This window comes from Hippocampus guttulatus, chromosome 20 (assembly GCF_054856545.1).
Source record: "Hippocampus guttulatus isolate MCC_2025c chromosome 20, RoL_Hgut_1.0, whole genome shotgun sequence".
NCBI lineage: Eukaryota > Metazoa > Chordata > Actinopteri > Syngnathiformes > Syngnathidae > Hippocampus > Hippocampus guttulatus.
Window position 1 is genome coordinate 10,132,501 of NC_141280.1, and position 17,500 is coordinate 10,150,000.

At 46.1% G+C, this 17,500-nt stretch overlaps 1 protein-coding gene and 1 long non-coding RNA gene across 4 annotated transcripts in view; one reads left to right on the forward strand and one right to left on the reverse strand.

Annotated features, from left to right (window-relative positions):
- The window catches only part of hivep2a (HIVEP zinc finger 2a), a 53,116-nt gene extending 39,894 nt beyond the window's left edge, over positions 1–13,222 (reverse strand). The window contains exons 1-2 of one of the 3 annotated variants that reach the window (XM_086100918.1): positions 12,808–13,222; positions 5,647–5,699 (exon numbers count right to left, since the gene is read on the reverse strand). The gene's annotated coding sequence lies outside the window, so the exon portion shown is untranslated. Of the gene's footprint in view, positions 1,033–5,646; positions 5,700–8,047; positions 8,139–12,807 lie in introns of those variants that run through there. The other 2 variants (XM_086100919.1, XM_086100920.1) reach the window with 2 other exon arrangements.
- On the forward strand, positions 12,890–16,981 carry LOC147187992 (uncharacterized). The gene is made up of 2 exons (XR_015097707.1): positions 12,890–13,036; positions 15,194–16,981. It is a non-coding gene; the product is annotated as an uncharacterized LOC147187992 (long non-coding RNA).
- The last annotated feature ends 519 nt before the right edge of the window (positions 16,982–17,500 follow it).

Genomic DNA, 17,500 nt, shown 5'->3' on the forward strand with positions numbered 1-17,500 from the left:
GAATTGTTTGACTTGTGAATTAGTTCGAATTTGGAAATGTCCAACTCTTGGATTATTTGACTTTTAAATGATTTGACTTTTGAGGCGTTTGACTTTTGGATCATCTTAGTTTTGAGTTGTATGACTTTTGAACTATTTGACTTTGGAGCCGTTTGACTTTTGGATCACCTTAGTTTTGAGTTGTATGACTTTTGAACTATTTGACTTTGGAGCCGTTTGACTTTTGGATCACCTTAGTTTTGAGTTGTATGACTTTTGAACGATTTGACTTTTGAGCCGTTTGACTTTTGGAGCATCTTAGTTTTGAGTTGTATGACTTTTGAACTATTTGACTTTTGAGCCGTTTGACTTTTGGATCACCTCAGTTTTGAGTTGTATGACTTTTGAGGTGTCTAACTTCAATTTAGTGTTGACTTTGGCATGATTGGACGTTTGAGATGTTTGCCTCTCGAAGTGTTTGGTTTTTGAAACATTTGGCTTTTGAAGGACCCTAACTTTTGGCTTGTTTGACTTTTGAATTCTTTGTCTTTGGAGGCATTTTGTTCATGGCGCATTTGACTTTGGGTTGTTTGAAAACTGCTAACTCCGTCCACTGCCCATCGCGACGTGGACCTTTCTTTGCGGCATTTTGAGAAGTTTACCACCCTGCTTCATAAGGCCAAAGTGCTGCGTGCAAAGAGCCCATTTCACAAGAAAACGAACTTGTCATTCCAACTTCAAGTCTCACATTCCCCATTTGAGCAACAAACAAATTGCATTTGGGAGTTCTGACACAAACTTAGACGCAAGTCTCATTCACACGCTTTTCGATTTCCCGATCGTGCCAGCGCTCGGCGAACTCATTAGCACGCTCGCTTATCTCGTTAGGCTGCCATTGATCCACCAGCGGAGGGGCGGGGCATGGTCGTCGTGATCGATGTCAACGATGCAGGAGCACTCTGACGTTACGTAAGCTCGTGAGTGCAGACTCAAAGTGACTCCAAGGTCGGGCTCCCTGTCGTGTCGCACAGTTAGCAAAGTTAGCTGCTGCTCAGCTAACCTAAAGAAGCTGACAGTGGGGGGGGGGGGATAAGGGGCAGCGTTTGCATTACATGGTAGCTAAACCGAGGCTCGCGGGCCCCTGCTGTTTTTCCTCAACTTCTGTCAGGCCTGATGGAGCTTATCCTCTTTTGTGAGATGGACTTTTTTTTTTCCCGTTTGGCGCGAAGCAGGATCGAAAATGCTAGGTTCATATCATCCTTTGTCTTCAACTGCCTCGTTATTGGTAGGGCCAACGCTGCTGTTGCCCAAACTGACTCCCGCTCAACTGATTTTTCACTCACTCACATCATGCCCAACCGCTACACACACACTCACTCACTCACTCACTCACTCGCCCGCGCACTCAGTCACCCGCCCACATTTCTAACTCGGGCTCCCCGGTGACGCAACGGCTCCAGGGGGCTGAAGTGCACAAAAAAAAAAATCCCGTCTCGCTCCCGCTGCATTATGGCAGCCACGCCGTCCATCAAATATGCATCCAATTACATAAGAGCCGGTTGGCTGTTATGCAACCACGCCGCCTGTCCTCGTCCACACCCCGAAGACCACCGCCACCAAAACATCCTCAACGTGCATATGCAACAAAAAAAAAAAAATGGACACAGAGGGGAAACCGCATGATGAAAACACACTCAGCCTCACACTCCTCATTCTGTGTGTGAGATCTCATGTCAACATCTGTGAAGGTGTCCACATTTTCGTCTTTTCCCACACTCTAGAATCCCAACACACACACACACACACACACACACAGCTCAAAATAAAAGGCCTTGGCTTGGCTTCGTCCACCACCACAAACCAAACCGGAAACCTTCAAGTGCCGACTGGTGGTCCAGACTGAGGATGAAGATAAACATGCCCGAGTGTTGCGTTTGTTTGTCTTTGTTGCCACTTGTGCCTCACACACAACACGGACGAACGAAATCACCACACACAATTTAGTAGGAACTCAGACAAAATTGAAAATATGAAATTCCTCACTAGATCCAGCATAAAAGATGATCATCCATTCGGCTGGTCAACAGCGACTTGTTCAACTTATTTGAGTTCCGAGCGGACTACGGACACGAACGGTCGTTCACACACACGTTTTCTACCAGCTAACACGAATCCACTTCCTGACACCACGCCCCTTAACTCATTCACTCCCAAAGACGTTTTTAAACGTTTTTTCAGACTTGGTCTCGAATTGGGTGGTACTGAATGAGTTTTAAAGGAACACAGCAAACACACAAATGCTACACTGTGTGCAGTAGTTACTCAACTAATACAGACTTCCGATTACCTATGAATCAGCCGATTAATTTAAATGAAATTAATTATAATAATAAATGAATACAATACATAATGAATCACATCACTTGTTTTTTTTTTTAGTCCCTTCGTGCTTACAAAAAAAAGAACATTATGAATTACAGGCAACGATTTTTTTTATGTTTTACAATACTTTGTCATTTACGATTTCTTTCACTATTTAACAGAAAAGTCGATCAAAAAAAAAAATCACCCACTCTCGTGTTTTCATTTCAGCGTCGTAAAATAACAAGTCAAAAGCGGATTTGTTTCACGCCAAACAGTCAAAGTGAGGAAGGAACATCTCCAGATGTACTTTTTAAAAAATTCTTTTTAAGAGGACATTTGCATAGATATTTTAGGATCGTCACGCAGTCCGTTGGGAATAAGATTAGATGGAGCACACACACGCACAGGTATGATGGCAACAAAGTGTGAATAAATTAATTTGTGCTGTCAATGACTTGAGAGGAGTAAAGTCAAAGCGAGACCTCATGCTGTCAACCGGCAGAAGAAAGGAGGATTTTCAGGGGGGGGGGGGGGTATAAAAGAGGACACATGCTGAAGGAAGAGAGAAGAATGGAGTACAAGGAGGAGTAGAAGAGAAAAAAACTTGTCGTACGACCCATCCATTCATTTACGTCAAATTTGTCCTCAGAGTACATCCTAGATTGGTCGCCAGGCAACTCGCAGGCAAAAAACAATGGGCTGATAGACTGACTGGTCACCAGGCCAGCAGTTGCTGAGCATCCGTAATTTTTCTGCTAGCCTGCGGGCTAACCTCTGCTAGCAGATGTTAATGTGGCATCCAAACGACAGGCGGTGGCAGCTAGCCAGCGCCGCTAGCGTCTTAGCGCTAATACCTCGCGTCGAGCTTATCTTGTGTCAACGCCGCAGGCGCACACTCCCGCACATAGAAACATACACGCGCACACACGAAGAGTGTTAGCATTGATGGCTAATCCGAGCCGCTACATACACCGACCGGGCCCAAGCTGCTACCCCACTTTCTTTTTTTCTTTTTTCTTTTTTTCTTTTTTATGCCTGCCGAAAATATGTCAGCGGCGTGCGATTAAGATTAGCGGTCTGAAGATGAAAACGCTGAATGTAGAGGGAGCAAGGCTGACATCCTAAAAGACGCTGGAGAACATTTCGGAGGACAGAAAAGCCTTGACAATTTTTTCAATTAGCTTTTGTACAATTACTCTGGACTTTTTCGATCAACTCAAGCCCCCCACTAAAAAAAAAAAAAAAAAAAAAAAGAACCTCACCCAATGCCCAATATCACCCCAATGGCCTTTTAGAAATACTGTATGATGTCGACAGCGACTTGAATTATATTTGCACACAAACTGCACACCTGCTTTGCTGCTTTTTGTTTTGGCTAACAACAACACACAGTTTGGCTAACATATAGACACACATACATGTATATATATATATATATAGTGTGTGTGTGTGTGTGTGTATTTTTGGGGTTGACGGGGGGTGAGTTTGGCCTCCTTTCAGCATGTCGACTTCCTGCGTGGGGGGGCAGAAAATGACGTCACTCAAATAACAGCTTTGCTCCGCTAAGTGCCTCCAATTGACGAGCGCTAATAACAACCTGCCTCCCCCCTCTCCTTCTCCTTCCGCCCGTCAAGGCCGCAGCCTCACGCCAACTTTCTGCACTCTCCCTCGTCTTCCTCCTTCCGTCCCTCTCTCGTCTCCGGCGGCGAGCCAGCGAGCGAGAGCAGGGCACCGCCACCTGTGTCTAATCGGCGGGGGTCTGATGACGATGGGGAAGGATGAGGAGGACACTCGGAGGTGAGACGGCAAAAAAAAAAAAAAAAAAAAAAATTAATAAAGCAGAATGAAAGAGGACGAAGAGCGGAGCGCTCTCATGAACTCGCGCGTTCCGCATATGCACGCACGACAGGAAGTGGTTTCGGCTGCAGAAGCCGCAAAGCCTTCATTTGCATGTCAGATGACGCGGAAGTGATCGGTACTACCGTGAACTCTCACGCGCGCACTTTTCATGTCATTTGAATGACGGAACAAAAGCCGCTGGAGTGGGCGCGAGGCGGCGTGGAGGAAACAGGAAGCGGACGGATGGCTGCGGGCTCGGCAACGCTCGTGCCTTCTTCGCTACGCCAGTCGAATGACGCGTGTGGTTTATCCCGTACGCGCGTGCGCACACACGTAGAGCAACTCGCCTCCTCATCTCCTCGCTACCCAGCCTTGTGGCTTCCTTTCGCCTTGCCTCCTCGCTTCATGACGCCCCCCAGCTGCCCAACTCGTCCTCTGACCTCCTCAAGGCCGCGAGCTTCTCTCGCTCTCGTCTCATCACCTCGGCTCCTCATCTTATCACCTCGATCACTTGATCAGCCCGTCCCCATCTCACGAGGCCACGTGGCGGAAACAGGAAGTCGACAAATTGCTGTCGTCGGGGCAACTGTCCGCTGCCACCCTATCCTAGTCAAATGAAGCCCATCTGTTATCTCACACGCACAAAAAAAAAATTTGAAAAAACAAAATCCATCCCCGTGCCATTCCGTCAAGGGCGCAGCTTGCATCCGAGTCTCAAGCCACCATCACCATGGCAACTCAGGATACACTTTCTCTTCACTTCCTGCCTTTTTTACCACACACTTTGCCTCATTTCAACAAACTACTGTGCGTGCGCGTGTGAGCGAAAGTGAAAGTGTACCGTGCACATGTGTGTGTGTTTGTATTAACCGAGACAGAAAGTCATATTTTAGAAATTGCATTTCAAAGCTTTCTCATATATTTTTTTTACAATAGAAGAGACACATTCAGTCCCATTTTTTTCTCCCCCAACATTCTCGAAACTTTACTGTAAAAATATGACTTAATAAAAAACAACAACAACTACCGACTCTAGTATGAGCGTCTCAGCCACAGTTTATATGCTCATTTTAAACATAATAGACATAAGGTGACGTCGTCGCAAGTGGGACGGATGCCAAGGTTGTCATGGCAACACACGACGCCAGGCCAATGACATGTTAACCCTCCGCACGCACGCACACACACACACACACACACACACATAATAAAGAAGATTCGTTCATGTATGAGGTGACATAAAGGAACGATGGAGCAGATGGAGGCATGCAGGGGACAGTGCGGATGCCGGCGCCATGGCAACCGCATGCAGAGCCACTACACGCAATCAGAGCGTCGCATGCGCGCACACATTGAGCTCGTGCTCTGATTGGCCGTCTGAGGCGCTCGGGCACGAAGTGACTCACACACACACACACACACACACACGCACGGTTGCGTTGTGTGGTGTTGCTTTGATCCTACCTGATTGTAGTCCAGCGGTCCAGCCCAGTAAACACACAAACGGCCTGCAGTCGCTGGAGGACACACAGAAAACAGGGTCAAAATATTAGCAAAAGTCATTTTGCCTCCAAGTAACCATTTTAGCCATGGAAAGTTGGAAAATAAATATATCAGCCATCGAGGCCAGGTTGACATGCGGATCCACACCAGCTTGGGTGCACGTGTCTGTCAAGATGGGACGCACCAAAAAGTCTCAGGGAAGACGAGATTGAAGAGGAAGTCGGCCATTTTGTTTTGGAGCAACCATTTCAGAGCTCGCACTTAGGAAGTCCAACTCGCCAATCATAAGCTTTTACATTTCGCGATGCCATTTTGCTGAGCTTTTCTAAAGTGGGCGGAGCTTGCCAAAGATGGCGCAAAATTGGGCCGATTTGCCTTGAAAAAGGGGGTGCGAGTGTCTGTTCATCTTTCATATCGGATTCCATTTGATGGCGTATTGAATAAAGTGGCAGGTAAAGAACTTTTATCTTGTAGTGGCTTGGGGGGGGGGGCCTTAAATGTGAAATGAATGTGAAACACACGTATTTTTCCCGTATTTTTCCATCCTTAGCTGATCCTGACCTCACGTTTCTACGATCACTTTGTGTTCTCCCCTGAGGCTTTTTCAACAAATATTAAATAAAATAAAATAACACACAAGGGACATTCTGCTTCGCGTCAGCTTTGTGTCATTTTCACTTGGGTTTTTTTTTTTTTTTTCCTCCGTGTTGCCTTTTTTTAGTGTTAAACCCTCTGGGCTTTCTCGTGCGTCTCGTCCGCTGGCGCACGATGGCTTTGAATCTCCTGAAAGCTTTTCAAACATCTTGTGCATGTGTGCGTATGCAAATGAGTCAACCTAGCGAAATGCCAGCACATTTTGTGGGCAAGGACAATTCATTAGGTACACCTAGTAGTTAAGTTTTTATTTTTCTTTAGACATTTATATTTTCCGGTCGCATTTTTCTAAAAGACAACATCTTACTTTCACTCCCTGCATTTGAAAACACATTTTTAATTTCCCCAAAGTTATCAAAAAGATATTATATATAATTGACAGGAACATTCATTTGCACTTTTTACTTTTGAGAGCTGTACACAGATAAAAAAAAAATCTAACAGAAGACAAAAATAGAACATAAAACAATCAGACCCGCAAAACATTTTCAAAACTATTCAAAAAAACTGTTATCCCTTTCGCAGTCGGATTCGAGAAGCAGCGGATCTGCTGACCTGAGACCGTTTTGAGATGTCAAAAGAATCTTCGAACTCTTCGTGAAATGCGCAGGCGGCAAGTGGAGCGAGGCCAAAATCAAAGTTCTGTGCTCCCCCTTTACGTACTTCAATTGCAAGGCGAGCAGCGGCATTCGGAGCCAACTGGAAACCTTTTTAAGGGAGGAGGGGCTGGCGCCAAAATAAAGTCAAATACGATGAGTGAGATACGAGCGCTCTATGGTGGCAGTGAACCCAAACTCCCTTCGCAATCGGCAGCACTGAAGCAAATATGAACAGTTCCTCCAAAAAGAGCCTCCAAGCTTATTAACGCCACTTCCAGTTGAGGTTTTCTCCGAAAAACCCCCCCCAGAAAACAAAGAGAACTACACTTTCTGCATTTAATCCAGCTCAACAACTGCCAAAAGAAATGCCTCACTCACTGAATGCTAATGCTAGTTAGCATCTATGCTACGGTGCTTTAACCCTTTAAGATATGGATTGAAAGTAGATCAGGAATCTGAAGAAAGACAATCTAACAGTACCCACAGTCACATACTCGTCACACTCTGCGCAGAACAACAAATATTAGTGCCGTACTGATAAGCTCAGAGTGTATTTGAGATGCGAGAAGGACACGCCCAATATGATTGGCTACTGCAGAGTCAAGGACCGCCAGAATTCAAGCGGGATTCTTCAGTGTCACTGTATGTTTGTCTTAAATTGCCCCCTGGTGGCCACTGTACTGTCTGTGCCATTTCATTTTTATTTAAGGAGTGTAATCAGTATTTCTACTTTATCAGCGTAGTTTGTACACAAGTCTGTGGACTTCAAAAGAGAGCCTCTGTTGCTTCGGCGAACTGTGTTGGGCACCATGAGAACACCGAGGAGCGGCTCACGGGTGTTCCTAATGTTGTGTCCTCTGAGCGTGCGTAACGACAGATGGGATGCCGCCATTTTGCAACGCGCCGATTTAGCACAAGCACGTTCTGTATCAACGCTTAACGGTGCTTGATCGCGAGCCGCCGAGAAACTAGGCCAGTTTGGGGAAGGCTGCGGCTGTCCGCTCGCCCGCCTTTCATTGCAACAACACGCTCTCATGGGACCGTCAGGCCGTATAAATAGAAGGTCGGCCGCACTTTTCAAAGATTTCACTTTCATTTGGAAGACTCACAGCGGCACCTCGGATTCCCGTCGACATCCTCCCGAAATGCCGAACCAACACACTGAGACTAGGAGGCTTCGGGAAGCGTCTCCCATCCATATGGGTGACCGCGCATATGACGGACCAGAGCTGCGAAACGAGAACAAGAATATATATATATATATATATATATTTTTTTTTTTTTCCTTAAAATCTATGATTGTTGCGCATGCGCTGAGAGAGAGAAAAAAAAGAAGCAAAACTATGTTGTGACATTGTGGACATCTCTTACGGTTTCTTCTCTGGTGTTTCCTCTCCTTGTGCAATGACAACCTCGTAAAAAGCTTCAAAAACACTCCTATTTTTTTTGCTTCTGCTCTCAGACGGATTTTTTTTTTCCAACTGAGGTCACATCATTAGTGGGAAATTAGTTTAAATGACTTATCTTGGTGTCATTTGTTTATCTCACAAAAGTGTGGCATTAGAATGAGGATGTGCAGAGTTTTATATCCACTGCATGCGTGTGCATGTCCGTGTGTGTGTGTATGTGTGTGTGTGCGCGTGTCAATAATTCAGCCAGGTGCTCTCAGGTTCCTCTCAAGCTCGCTTACAAGACGGCCAAAGGTTTGCCGTGGCATTGAGGGCCAGCGAGATGAGTTACAGTTGGCCTTTGTGGCGCGCGCGCTTCCCCCGCTTGGAAAGTCTTCGGATCTGCCAGCAAGTTTCCTCTTTTTTTTTCTTTTCTTTTTGTCTTCCCGGCGCCGGCGCGTTGCGAGACGCCATTTCTCAGGCAAGACGCACGCGCAACGTTTGTGTCGCTAATGGATCGCTTACGTATCATTAGCAACGCTGATAAGACTTTGAAGCCTTGAAGCACATAACAAGGCTCACAAATGCTAACTTCCTTAGCGTGATGGTCATGCGAGCTTCCAATGCTAATGAGTTCTTGATGGTATCAGCGGGTCAGAACCGGCAGGACTCAAACACAGCGTGGACTAGTTCGTCTCAAATTCACACCACTGAAATTTTCCTAGCACCATCCTGACCATGATGAAAATACAGAAGCGTAGTAGGACCTAGTGTTCATCAAAAAAACAAGCCAGGGTTTATCCAGAATCAGAATCAGCACACCCATAGCTTTGTTGCCATGGAATGAAATGGAACAGACACAACCTGTACGAGCGACGTATATATAAAAAAAAAATAATAATAACAATAATATATATATATATATATATATATATATATATATATATATTTTTTTTTTTTTTTAATGGATGGGAACTTGTCAGGTCACCTTCTACAGTGCATGTCAGGGCGGGTTGGGGAAAATTACAGCGCTCCTGCAGAGGCCAGGCTTCACAGACATCAGGCCGCCACCACATCCCATCTGCAGGTGCGCCATAATAGTGGAAGGGAGAAAGATTGGGGGAAGGAGTTATTTCCAAAAAGTACATTTGATATTCTTGAAACTCACATTATGCACATTTTGATCACTAAATCTGCACTAAATCCATTCAATTAGTGGCGCAACAATTAATTGATCAATTGACAACTAATGGATTACGAAATTAAACGACAGTTATTTTGATTAGCGCTAATTTGTTGACAGTCCTTGTTGAACTGAAGCATGTACAAATTCTTTGGCATCTCAGCTTCTCACCAGAAAATATTGTCCGATTTTTATCATCCTGCATGAAAGTAGACGTGCTGAATAAAAACTAGACCATTGCAAACATCTGCTTTGACTTTGGAAAAAATGAGCAACACTTTTGGTGATTTTCTAACAGACTCTGCTGGTCAAACCAGGAAGTCAATCAGAATCGATGTCGGTGTTTTCTGCACTGACTTGAAGCCATGTCCGTTTTTTTTTCTTTTCAATAATGGGAAGGAAATTTAAAAAATATATACATTTACCAATTCGATTAATTGAAAAAAAAAAGAGAAAAATATCATTCAATTATTCACCCTTTCATGCACCAATAATGATAACCTTGAACCTGATGACATCATAAGCTGACCACTGTAGTGACCGCTGTCCCTCGAAGGGTTAAAAGAATCATGTGTCGCAGCTCGAATAATAGCACTGAGAAAGAAAATCATCTAATATTGGATTTTGGTGGGGGGGGGGAAAAAAGCCAGCAATTTTACTTTCAGACCATATTGCCCAGCTCGAACAAAAACTCACTTTTTTTTGGCTTGCTTTCGATACTTGACAAGAATCGTTTCAGTTTGACCTGGGAAAATAATTTCCGATATGTTTTGAAAATTCTTTCCCAATCTGTCCGAGGTGCCGCTTGGATTTGTAAACAAAACACACGAGAATCCTCAAAGTGCACGTTCGCCCAAAGTGAGGACATCTGTGAGCATGCGGACGAAGCTTTGGCCGGCCGCCTTATGAGGCCATCTGGGATTTTGAGCGAGGCGCAAGAGCCTTAATTCTCGGCCGTCGCCGAGGCCTGTCCAAACCTCTCCTCCATTATCTGCGCTCCTCATAGTTGGGCTTTATGGCTCCTTTCAAATTTGCGGTGACCGAGAGGATGCGCAGATGGGACGGGACTTTGACAAAACAAAAAAAAAATCATGCCGCCCAGATTTCTCATTGATAATTTTTCGCTGGAACTGCTTTGTGTGAAATATATCTATAGATACACATATCTCTATTTTGAAACAATGCTGTTCTCCTTATCCTGACCCGGGCTGGGCCCCCACATTTGCACAGTGAAATCATTGTGCTGTGGCTATATTTGTACTCTTTCAACATTTTATTTGCACACGTTCCAACAAAACATTTTTGCTTTGTTTGTGCTGCGCTACCGACGCCGCTTCCTGCACTCTTCACTCTCATGTGTCTTAAAGGAGTTAGCCATTAAAATAAATTGTCATTTGTGATATATATCAGAGTAACTTGACAGTCATACACTAGTAAAAATTTGTTTTGAAAAGCATACAAACAAAAAAATTCAGCCGTCGATGGACAAATCTTGTCCCTGTAATTTCACGTTGAAGAAACCACCGTGCCCGAGGAAAAACAACAAACAAACAGCAACAATCAGAGACACAAGGTGTGATTGATGGGGTGTCAATCACCTTCTGCTTGCAAATAGAGCAGCCGGAAAGCCAGAAAGTCTAGCGAGCGGCCAAGGCAATGCGAGCACTTTGACCGGACCAAAAACATCAAGCTGCCTTGCCAATATAACAAAACGTGAACTTGACAGTTCACAGATTGGTGGATGGGGCAGTTCATCCCCAAACCCAATGACATGGCCAAAACACACACACACACACACACACACACACACACACAAAAACTCCACCCAAATGCACAAACTAGCCCAACACCGGAAGCTAATGGTGCTAATGCTAATCGTTTGGCTTTGACATAACAGGTTATTTGGCTCTGAAACTTGATTCCAGTGAGCGCAGCCGCAAAGTCATTGGCGCAGACATTCTGCATGGCTGAGCTTATTATTTGGGCCCGACCAATTTGTCGGTTAGCCGACTTCATCGGCCAATTTGAGCACTTTTCAAATGGATCAGAATCCGCTGGACTTTTGTCAATAAAATGCCAAATTATTCTTAATTTCTCATGAAACTGGAAATGCTGTTGTGCAGAATGATGTCATTGCAACATTTCTGTTGGCCGGGCATATTTATGATGTCAATAAGCCCCACTGTGACATCATAGTAAGGCACAGACACATTTTCAGATAAACAATGACTAATGATTGAATTGGTTATTTATTTCAATATTGGTTGGCCAACCGCTCATGAAACACAACTCTTACATAAAACACATTTTTAAAAGTCCATTTTCTACTAAGGCGCCAGTCACATTATCAAGATCTAATAAAAACAATAATTTTGCAGCTGTGAATAATGTGTGACATGCAATCGAAATATTGATTAATAATATTTACATAATTCCTGGATAGTTGGATAACATCCACACTGCAGTTTCGAGCAAATATTTGCTCCATTCATAAAAAAAGAAAAGAAAAAGAAGATTAAAAAAAACAACAAAAATTGTGCATCCACAAAATATTCACATCTTTTTTTTTTTTTTTTTAAATACTACAGCCAAAAATGACGTTTTTCTCTTAACATGTTCATCAAGAACCCATCCACTGCCGAAATGATTGCAAATGTATGATCAGAAATGAATGCCCCAAATGTGACTGGAGTGCTTCATGGACGCGGCGGCCGTCCGTCGGAGTCTCCCCGGCTGGGGCCCTTCTCTCGACGGCAACACGTCATGGAACATTCCCGGAACCAGCCAGCGCACCACCCACCAGCCTGGCTCCTCAGACGCTCTCTCGCAGAGGAAACAAACAGCACACACTCACTTAAAGTCCTTTCCCAAATATGCAACCCTTTTCCGACGTGGACGCACTAAGACAATCAAAAAAAAAAAGTGCAGCAAGCACAACATGAAAGCGCGAGCGAGGGCGCCGTAAGGTCACGGGCAGCCCGGAAACACTTGGCAACAATTATCCACCAAACGAGTGAACAAACCATCACCGGCGAGCGGCTGTCAAGCGGCCGACGATCTGTCCCCGATCGCCGGTCGGCTTCCTGCCTCAGCCCGCGTCTCCGCCAGCCTGCGTTCGGCCGTGCAAATTCCTCGGGCTGTTACGCAACGCGGCTAATCTGCATGCAAGGCAACGCGTGCCCGCCCGGGGTATTCCCCACTGCACCGCGGTGAACTCGCCAGCCACGAACGGCTCTCCGCCGGCCACCGAAGAGGCTTCCAACGCGACCGCGAATACAGAGAAGACTGCGGCTCTTACCTGCCGGGAGCGGGGATGACAACAAGCCGCCGCGGTGACGCCAGCTCCCTTCCGGGGCTTGACACCTCTCGGTTCGCCTGAGGTCGGACGAGGGGACGGAAGGACAGACGGAAGGCGGCCGGCGGTGGCGGAGGCGAAGGCGGAGGCGGAGGCGAGGAATCCACGCGAGAGCCGCGCGAAGAAAAGTTGCGCGTCAAAACGGAAGAAATCCTTCCCGACCGGATTTCTGGTAACGGAGCTCCGCCGCCGCAGTCAGCCACACAGCGAATGCGAGCGTATGCGTGTGTCGGGGTGAAATCCGGAGACACACGCACACGCGCGCGCGCGCAGGCACGCGCGCGATCACGCGCACGCTCACACGGGGTTATTCCGAGCGCCACTTCCCAGAATAGAAGCAGCGGCGAGAGGGAGTGACTGACAGACATTGTGTGTGTTTGCGTGAGCGTGTGTGCGCGCGCGCGTGCGCGTCGTGTGCGCGCACGTGTGACGTCGTCGGATCCCCCAGTGCGCAACCAGGGCAGAGGGAGGGGAGGAAGGAGGAGCACTGGCCGAGGACGACGCTCTGTCTGCCGGCTTAAGAGAGCAGGATTCCCCGGTCACCTCTGGAGCGACCTGTCTCTCTGACTGTCTGTCTGCCTGTCGGTCTCCGACTGTCTCAGTGGATGACTTCCTTCCTGTGTATCCTTTCACAGACACAGACACGCACACACCCACACACACTGGTCGTTCCAATGCAAATATGAAGCAAGACTTCGGGGTTGACTGAAGTGCTGTATAATTCTTTTGGCATCTAAAACTATACCGTAAGTAACGTTACAGTGTCACAAGACAAGATAAATCCTGCACTTCTTCCCAGTATTCTGGAATGAAACATCTGTCAAGGGGCGCAACGGCGTTTGCCCCAGCCAAGTGGGCGTGGCTATCGCTGGGCAACACCATCTGAGGAATTTGGTTAAACTACATCTCTGCTGTACATCTGCCGCAGGCAAAATTGTCATGCCATTGTCAGGATTTTTTTTTCAATGAATTGTTTTTTGGGGGCACGGGGCGGGGGCACATGGCGTTAAATTTGAGCAGGCAAGACGGAGTCATGTGTCCTCCCTGGAAAAATGTTCCATGAATGTGTCTGATGTCTGCCAACGTGACTTCAGCGTCAACTGAGCCAGCCTGTCAATGTTTGGACTGACAGTAGGTTAAATATTCAGGTCAGGGGATTTCCAAAGGCATCCAAAGATGAGATTCACGTGGATGGGGTGGGTGGGGGTGTCCCCCAGGGTGGGGGCTTCCAAAAATATGCGGTCTGGTATGTGGAGTGACGACCCGCCGCATTTCTCAAGGACCGCTGGGGACATTTGGAGGTGACAACATTGAGAGGAGCCACATAACAGCCCATTTGAAGAAAAGAACATCAAAATTGCACTATGCGGATCAAAAACATCATTAAATGTAATTAGGCGCTTCAAGATTAGGATTTTGGAGGCCATCTCTGAGTTTTGAAAAGGGAAAAAAAAACGTACAGTCTAGCCCAGAGGTGGGCAAACTACGGCCCGCGGGCCGAATCCGGCCCATTGGTCTTTTTAATCCGGCCCGCCGAAGGTCGGTCTACAATTAAGGTTCGATGTGAATGATTGCATTCATTTCAATTGGACTTGTAATGACAGGCATTTCACCGCCAGGTGGCGCATTGACTTGAAGTTGCAGAACACGGGGGGGCGGGATCTTTTCGACCACCTAGGACCTCTGTATCGCTCTACTTCTACTGGTCTGATCACAACCCATCTGCAGAAATACACAGGCTAAAATAGGTCATCAACAACACTGTCGTCATTTTAAAAAAGTATATTAATACAGTACGTTCATGCTTTTGTTCTGTTGATGTTTGATATGGACTGTCAACAAATGCATTTTTTTTTTTAATGTACCATAGCTCGTGCTGGCCTGGCCCTTCTGTCAAATTTTAAAAGTCAATGCGGCCCCGAGCCAAAAAGTTTGCCCACCCCTGGTCTAGCCCCACTGTTCACCGGGGATTGGGTTCACCTTCGTGTGAGCGTCTGGCTGCGAGTGGTGGCCTACAGCAGATTTTTGTGCTTGCTGTACTTGTGAATTTGTGTGTTTGACTATTTGTACCATTCAAGAAAAGGAAACGGTGACACTCCATGCACACATGCACAGGGCATTACTTAATTGCTTCATTATTTCTTCACTTCACTCGAGCAGCCAAAAGGTCAAAAGGTCACGAGTAACTCAAATTTCTCATCACCGCGTCTTTTCCCCAAATCAGCATCTCAACGCCAAATTTCCCTCTTTCAGTTGCACATCATAAACAAACTGCCGTGTGTATGAGACCGCGCGCGAGTGTGTGTGTCACATTGTGGTTTTTTTGCAGCGAAAAAACATGTCATTTTCCCGACGGCGTGCTGCGAAAAGCTAGGTGCTCGCGCGCACACATGCGCGCGCGCGCGTTGGCCAGCTCTAAGTGGATTAACGCCTGCCGCGACCTGTAAGAGGCTCATCGTTGCACGACCCCGTCAGCGGTGACGCCGTGGCAACGAGCGCCATGGCGACGGCTCGGGCGGCCATTTGCATAGGCGGGAAAGAAGGTAAACGCCGTGCTTGCTCAAGATGACCGCGTGACTTCTCGCCGCCACACTTGAGAATCACTCGCGAGACATCATGTGACTCGCCCGTTTCGCAGTCTCGCAAACTCGAGCTCACGCTGACACAACCACACACAAACTCTCGCACAACTCGCAAACTGTCACACGCTTTCAAACACGTGCGCTCTCTCAAGCTCACACACTCGTTCCCACTCACACACATGCACCACACGTTCACACCGTTCTCTCATGCGCACTCTCTCAAGTATTTTTGCTCCCCCTTTGATTGCAGTGTGGCTGCGTTGCCAGATGTTGAGTCATGTGATTCAGACTCGTCGCTGGCCTTAAACGACCGCAGCATGAGCTCCTGCTTCCATTGTTGACTTGAACACAAAAACAAGTGCAAAAGTTGCAACTTGCTGAGCCGGGTCCCAAACCGGACGTCAGCGCGACCCTAACCTGCCCGCCCCACTCTCATTGGATTGGATTGGATACAATTTTATTGTCAAATTGTCTCATGTTTTCTGACCAACCTTCCAGATGATGGGAAAAAGCCAATGGCATCAAGGGGAAGACCAATTTGAAGACATGGGCCACATCTGCAAATTGTGAAGGCCTTTAGCAGATTATGTTGACATGGCAACACATGGAGGCTGAAATCTAATTGCCCCCCCCCAAAAAAAAGATGATAGACAGGAGTGACTGAGCTGGGTGAGCGCCTTCACCATGTCATCATCGCAATAAAATGGACTATTTCCAAACTGCTTGATGGGGTGTGAAGTCGTTCCACACCTGAAGACAAACAACAACTCTAGTAGGTGGCGCTATACCACCTATCAGCTTGTTAATACATCTTTGACGTCATTAAGTATGCAAAGAAGCTATGCTCTATCTGCATTCGCATAAATGTCATGCACACTATCCTTTTTGGTGAATATGGTGTCTGTTTTACTTGTACAAGAAATATGTATGCAGTACGTGTTTTGGCAAGTATTTTGTTATGTTATGACAGGTGACAAGCAGGTTATTTATTTTGACAAATGATAATCTGTTTTTACAAGTGTGTTTGATATTTTTAGGCGAAATAACATGTAGACTCATTGATTTTTTTTTTGTTTGTTTTTCTGCGTATAACAAATGACCATGCGTAACTCATCAGATTGTCTAATTCAGTGGGTACTACATTTACGTTCTAACGCGGTTCACCTTCCGCGGCTTCGCTGTTTCACAGATTTTTTGAGTGCAGTTTTTTTTAATGCTTTGAACCAGTGAATTGCGTTCTGCATCCTGATTGGCTAAGGCACTGACCAACGCGAACAGTCTCCGCAACTCGTCTTTGTACATACATACCCCACAATGTCGACAAAACGTTCTGCACCGGCAAAGGCACCTGAGGACGCGCTCAAGCATTTATTTTACAGTACAGTATTTCCAAAAACTATTATAATTATTTGTTGAAAACGTTTGGGGTTTTTTGTGCTTGGGCCTGAAAACAGGTTTTGGTCTTTGGTTTCATTGTATACATAGTTCAGTATTGTATAATAACTGTAAAAAAATAAAGCTCACTACTTCACGGATTTCACCTATCACTGGTTCTTTTTGTAACATAACCCCAGCGATAAACGAGGGATTACTGTACATGTATTTATCCAATCCGAAAATAAAGCGAGGTGTTACAGGTAGACAAAATAAAGTTGGGTGGGAAAAAAAAAGGATGCTCTTGCCAAAAGTGTCGTCACCGCAAAGACGTTTAAAGTGTAAAAAGAAAGGAAAAAAAACAAGCAACAAGTGCTCACACAGCCGGTCGCCTCGGGCTCTCGTCCCTGAACGCAATACAAAGCTCCCCTGTGACAGCTGACGGATGAATAATGCTTACTCATACACGCGTGCACAAACCGCTCCGACCACACCTGCAGACTCCCACGGATGCCTTCGTTAACATACTTGGACTACAAGCATTGCATAACATCGTTCCATGTAGGAATCTTTCGCGCTGTCGCTCTAAACGTGCATAACACGCACGCACCCACGCGCGCACAAAGAGCGTATCGAGGTGTGGCGCGGGTATTACTTAACAGCTGGAGGCGAAAGTTCAA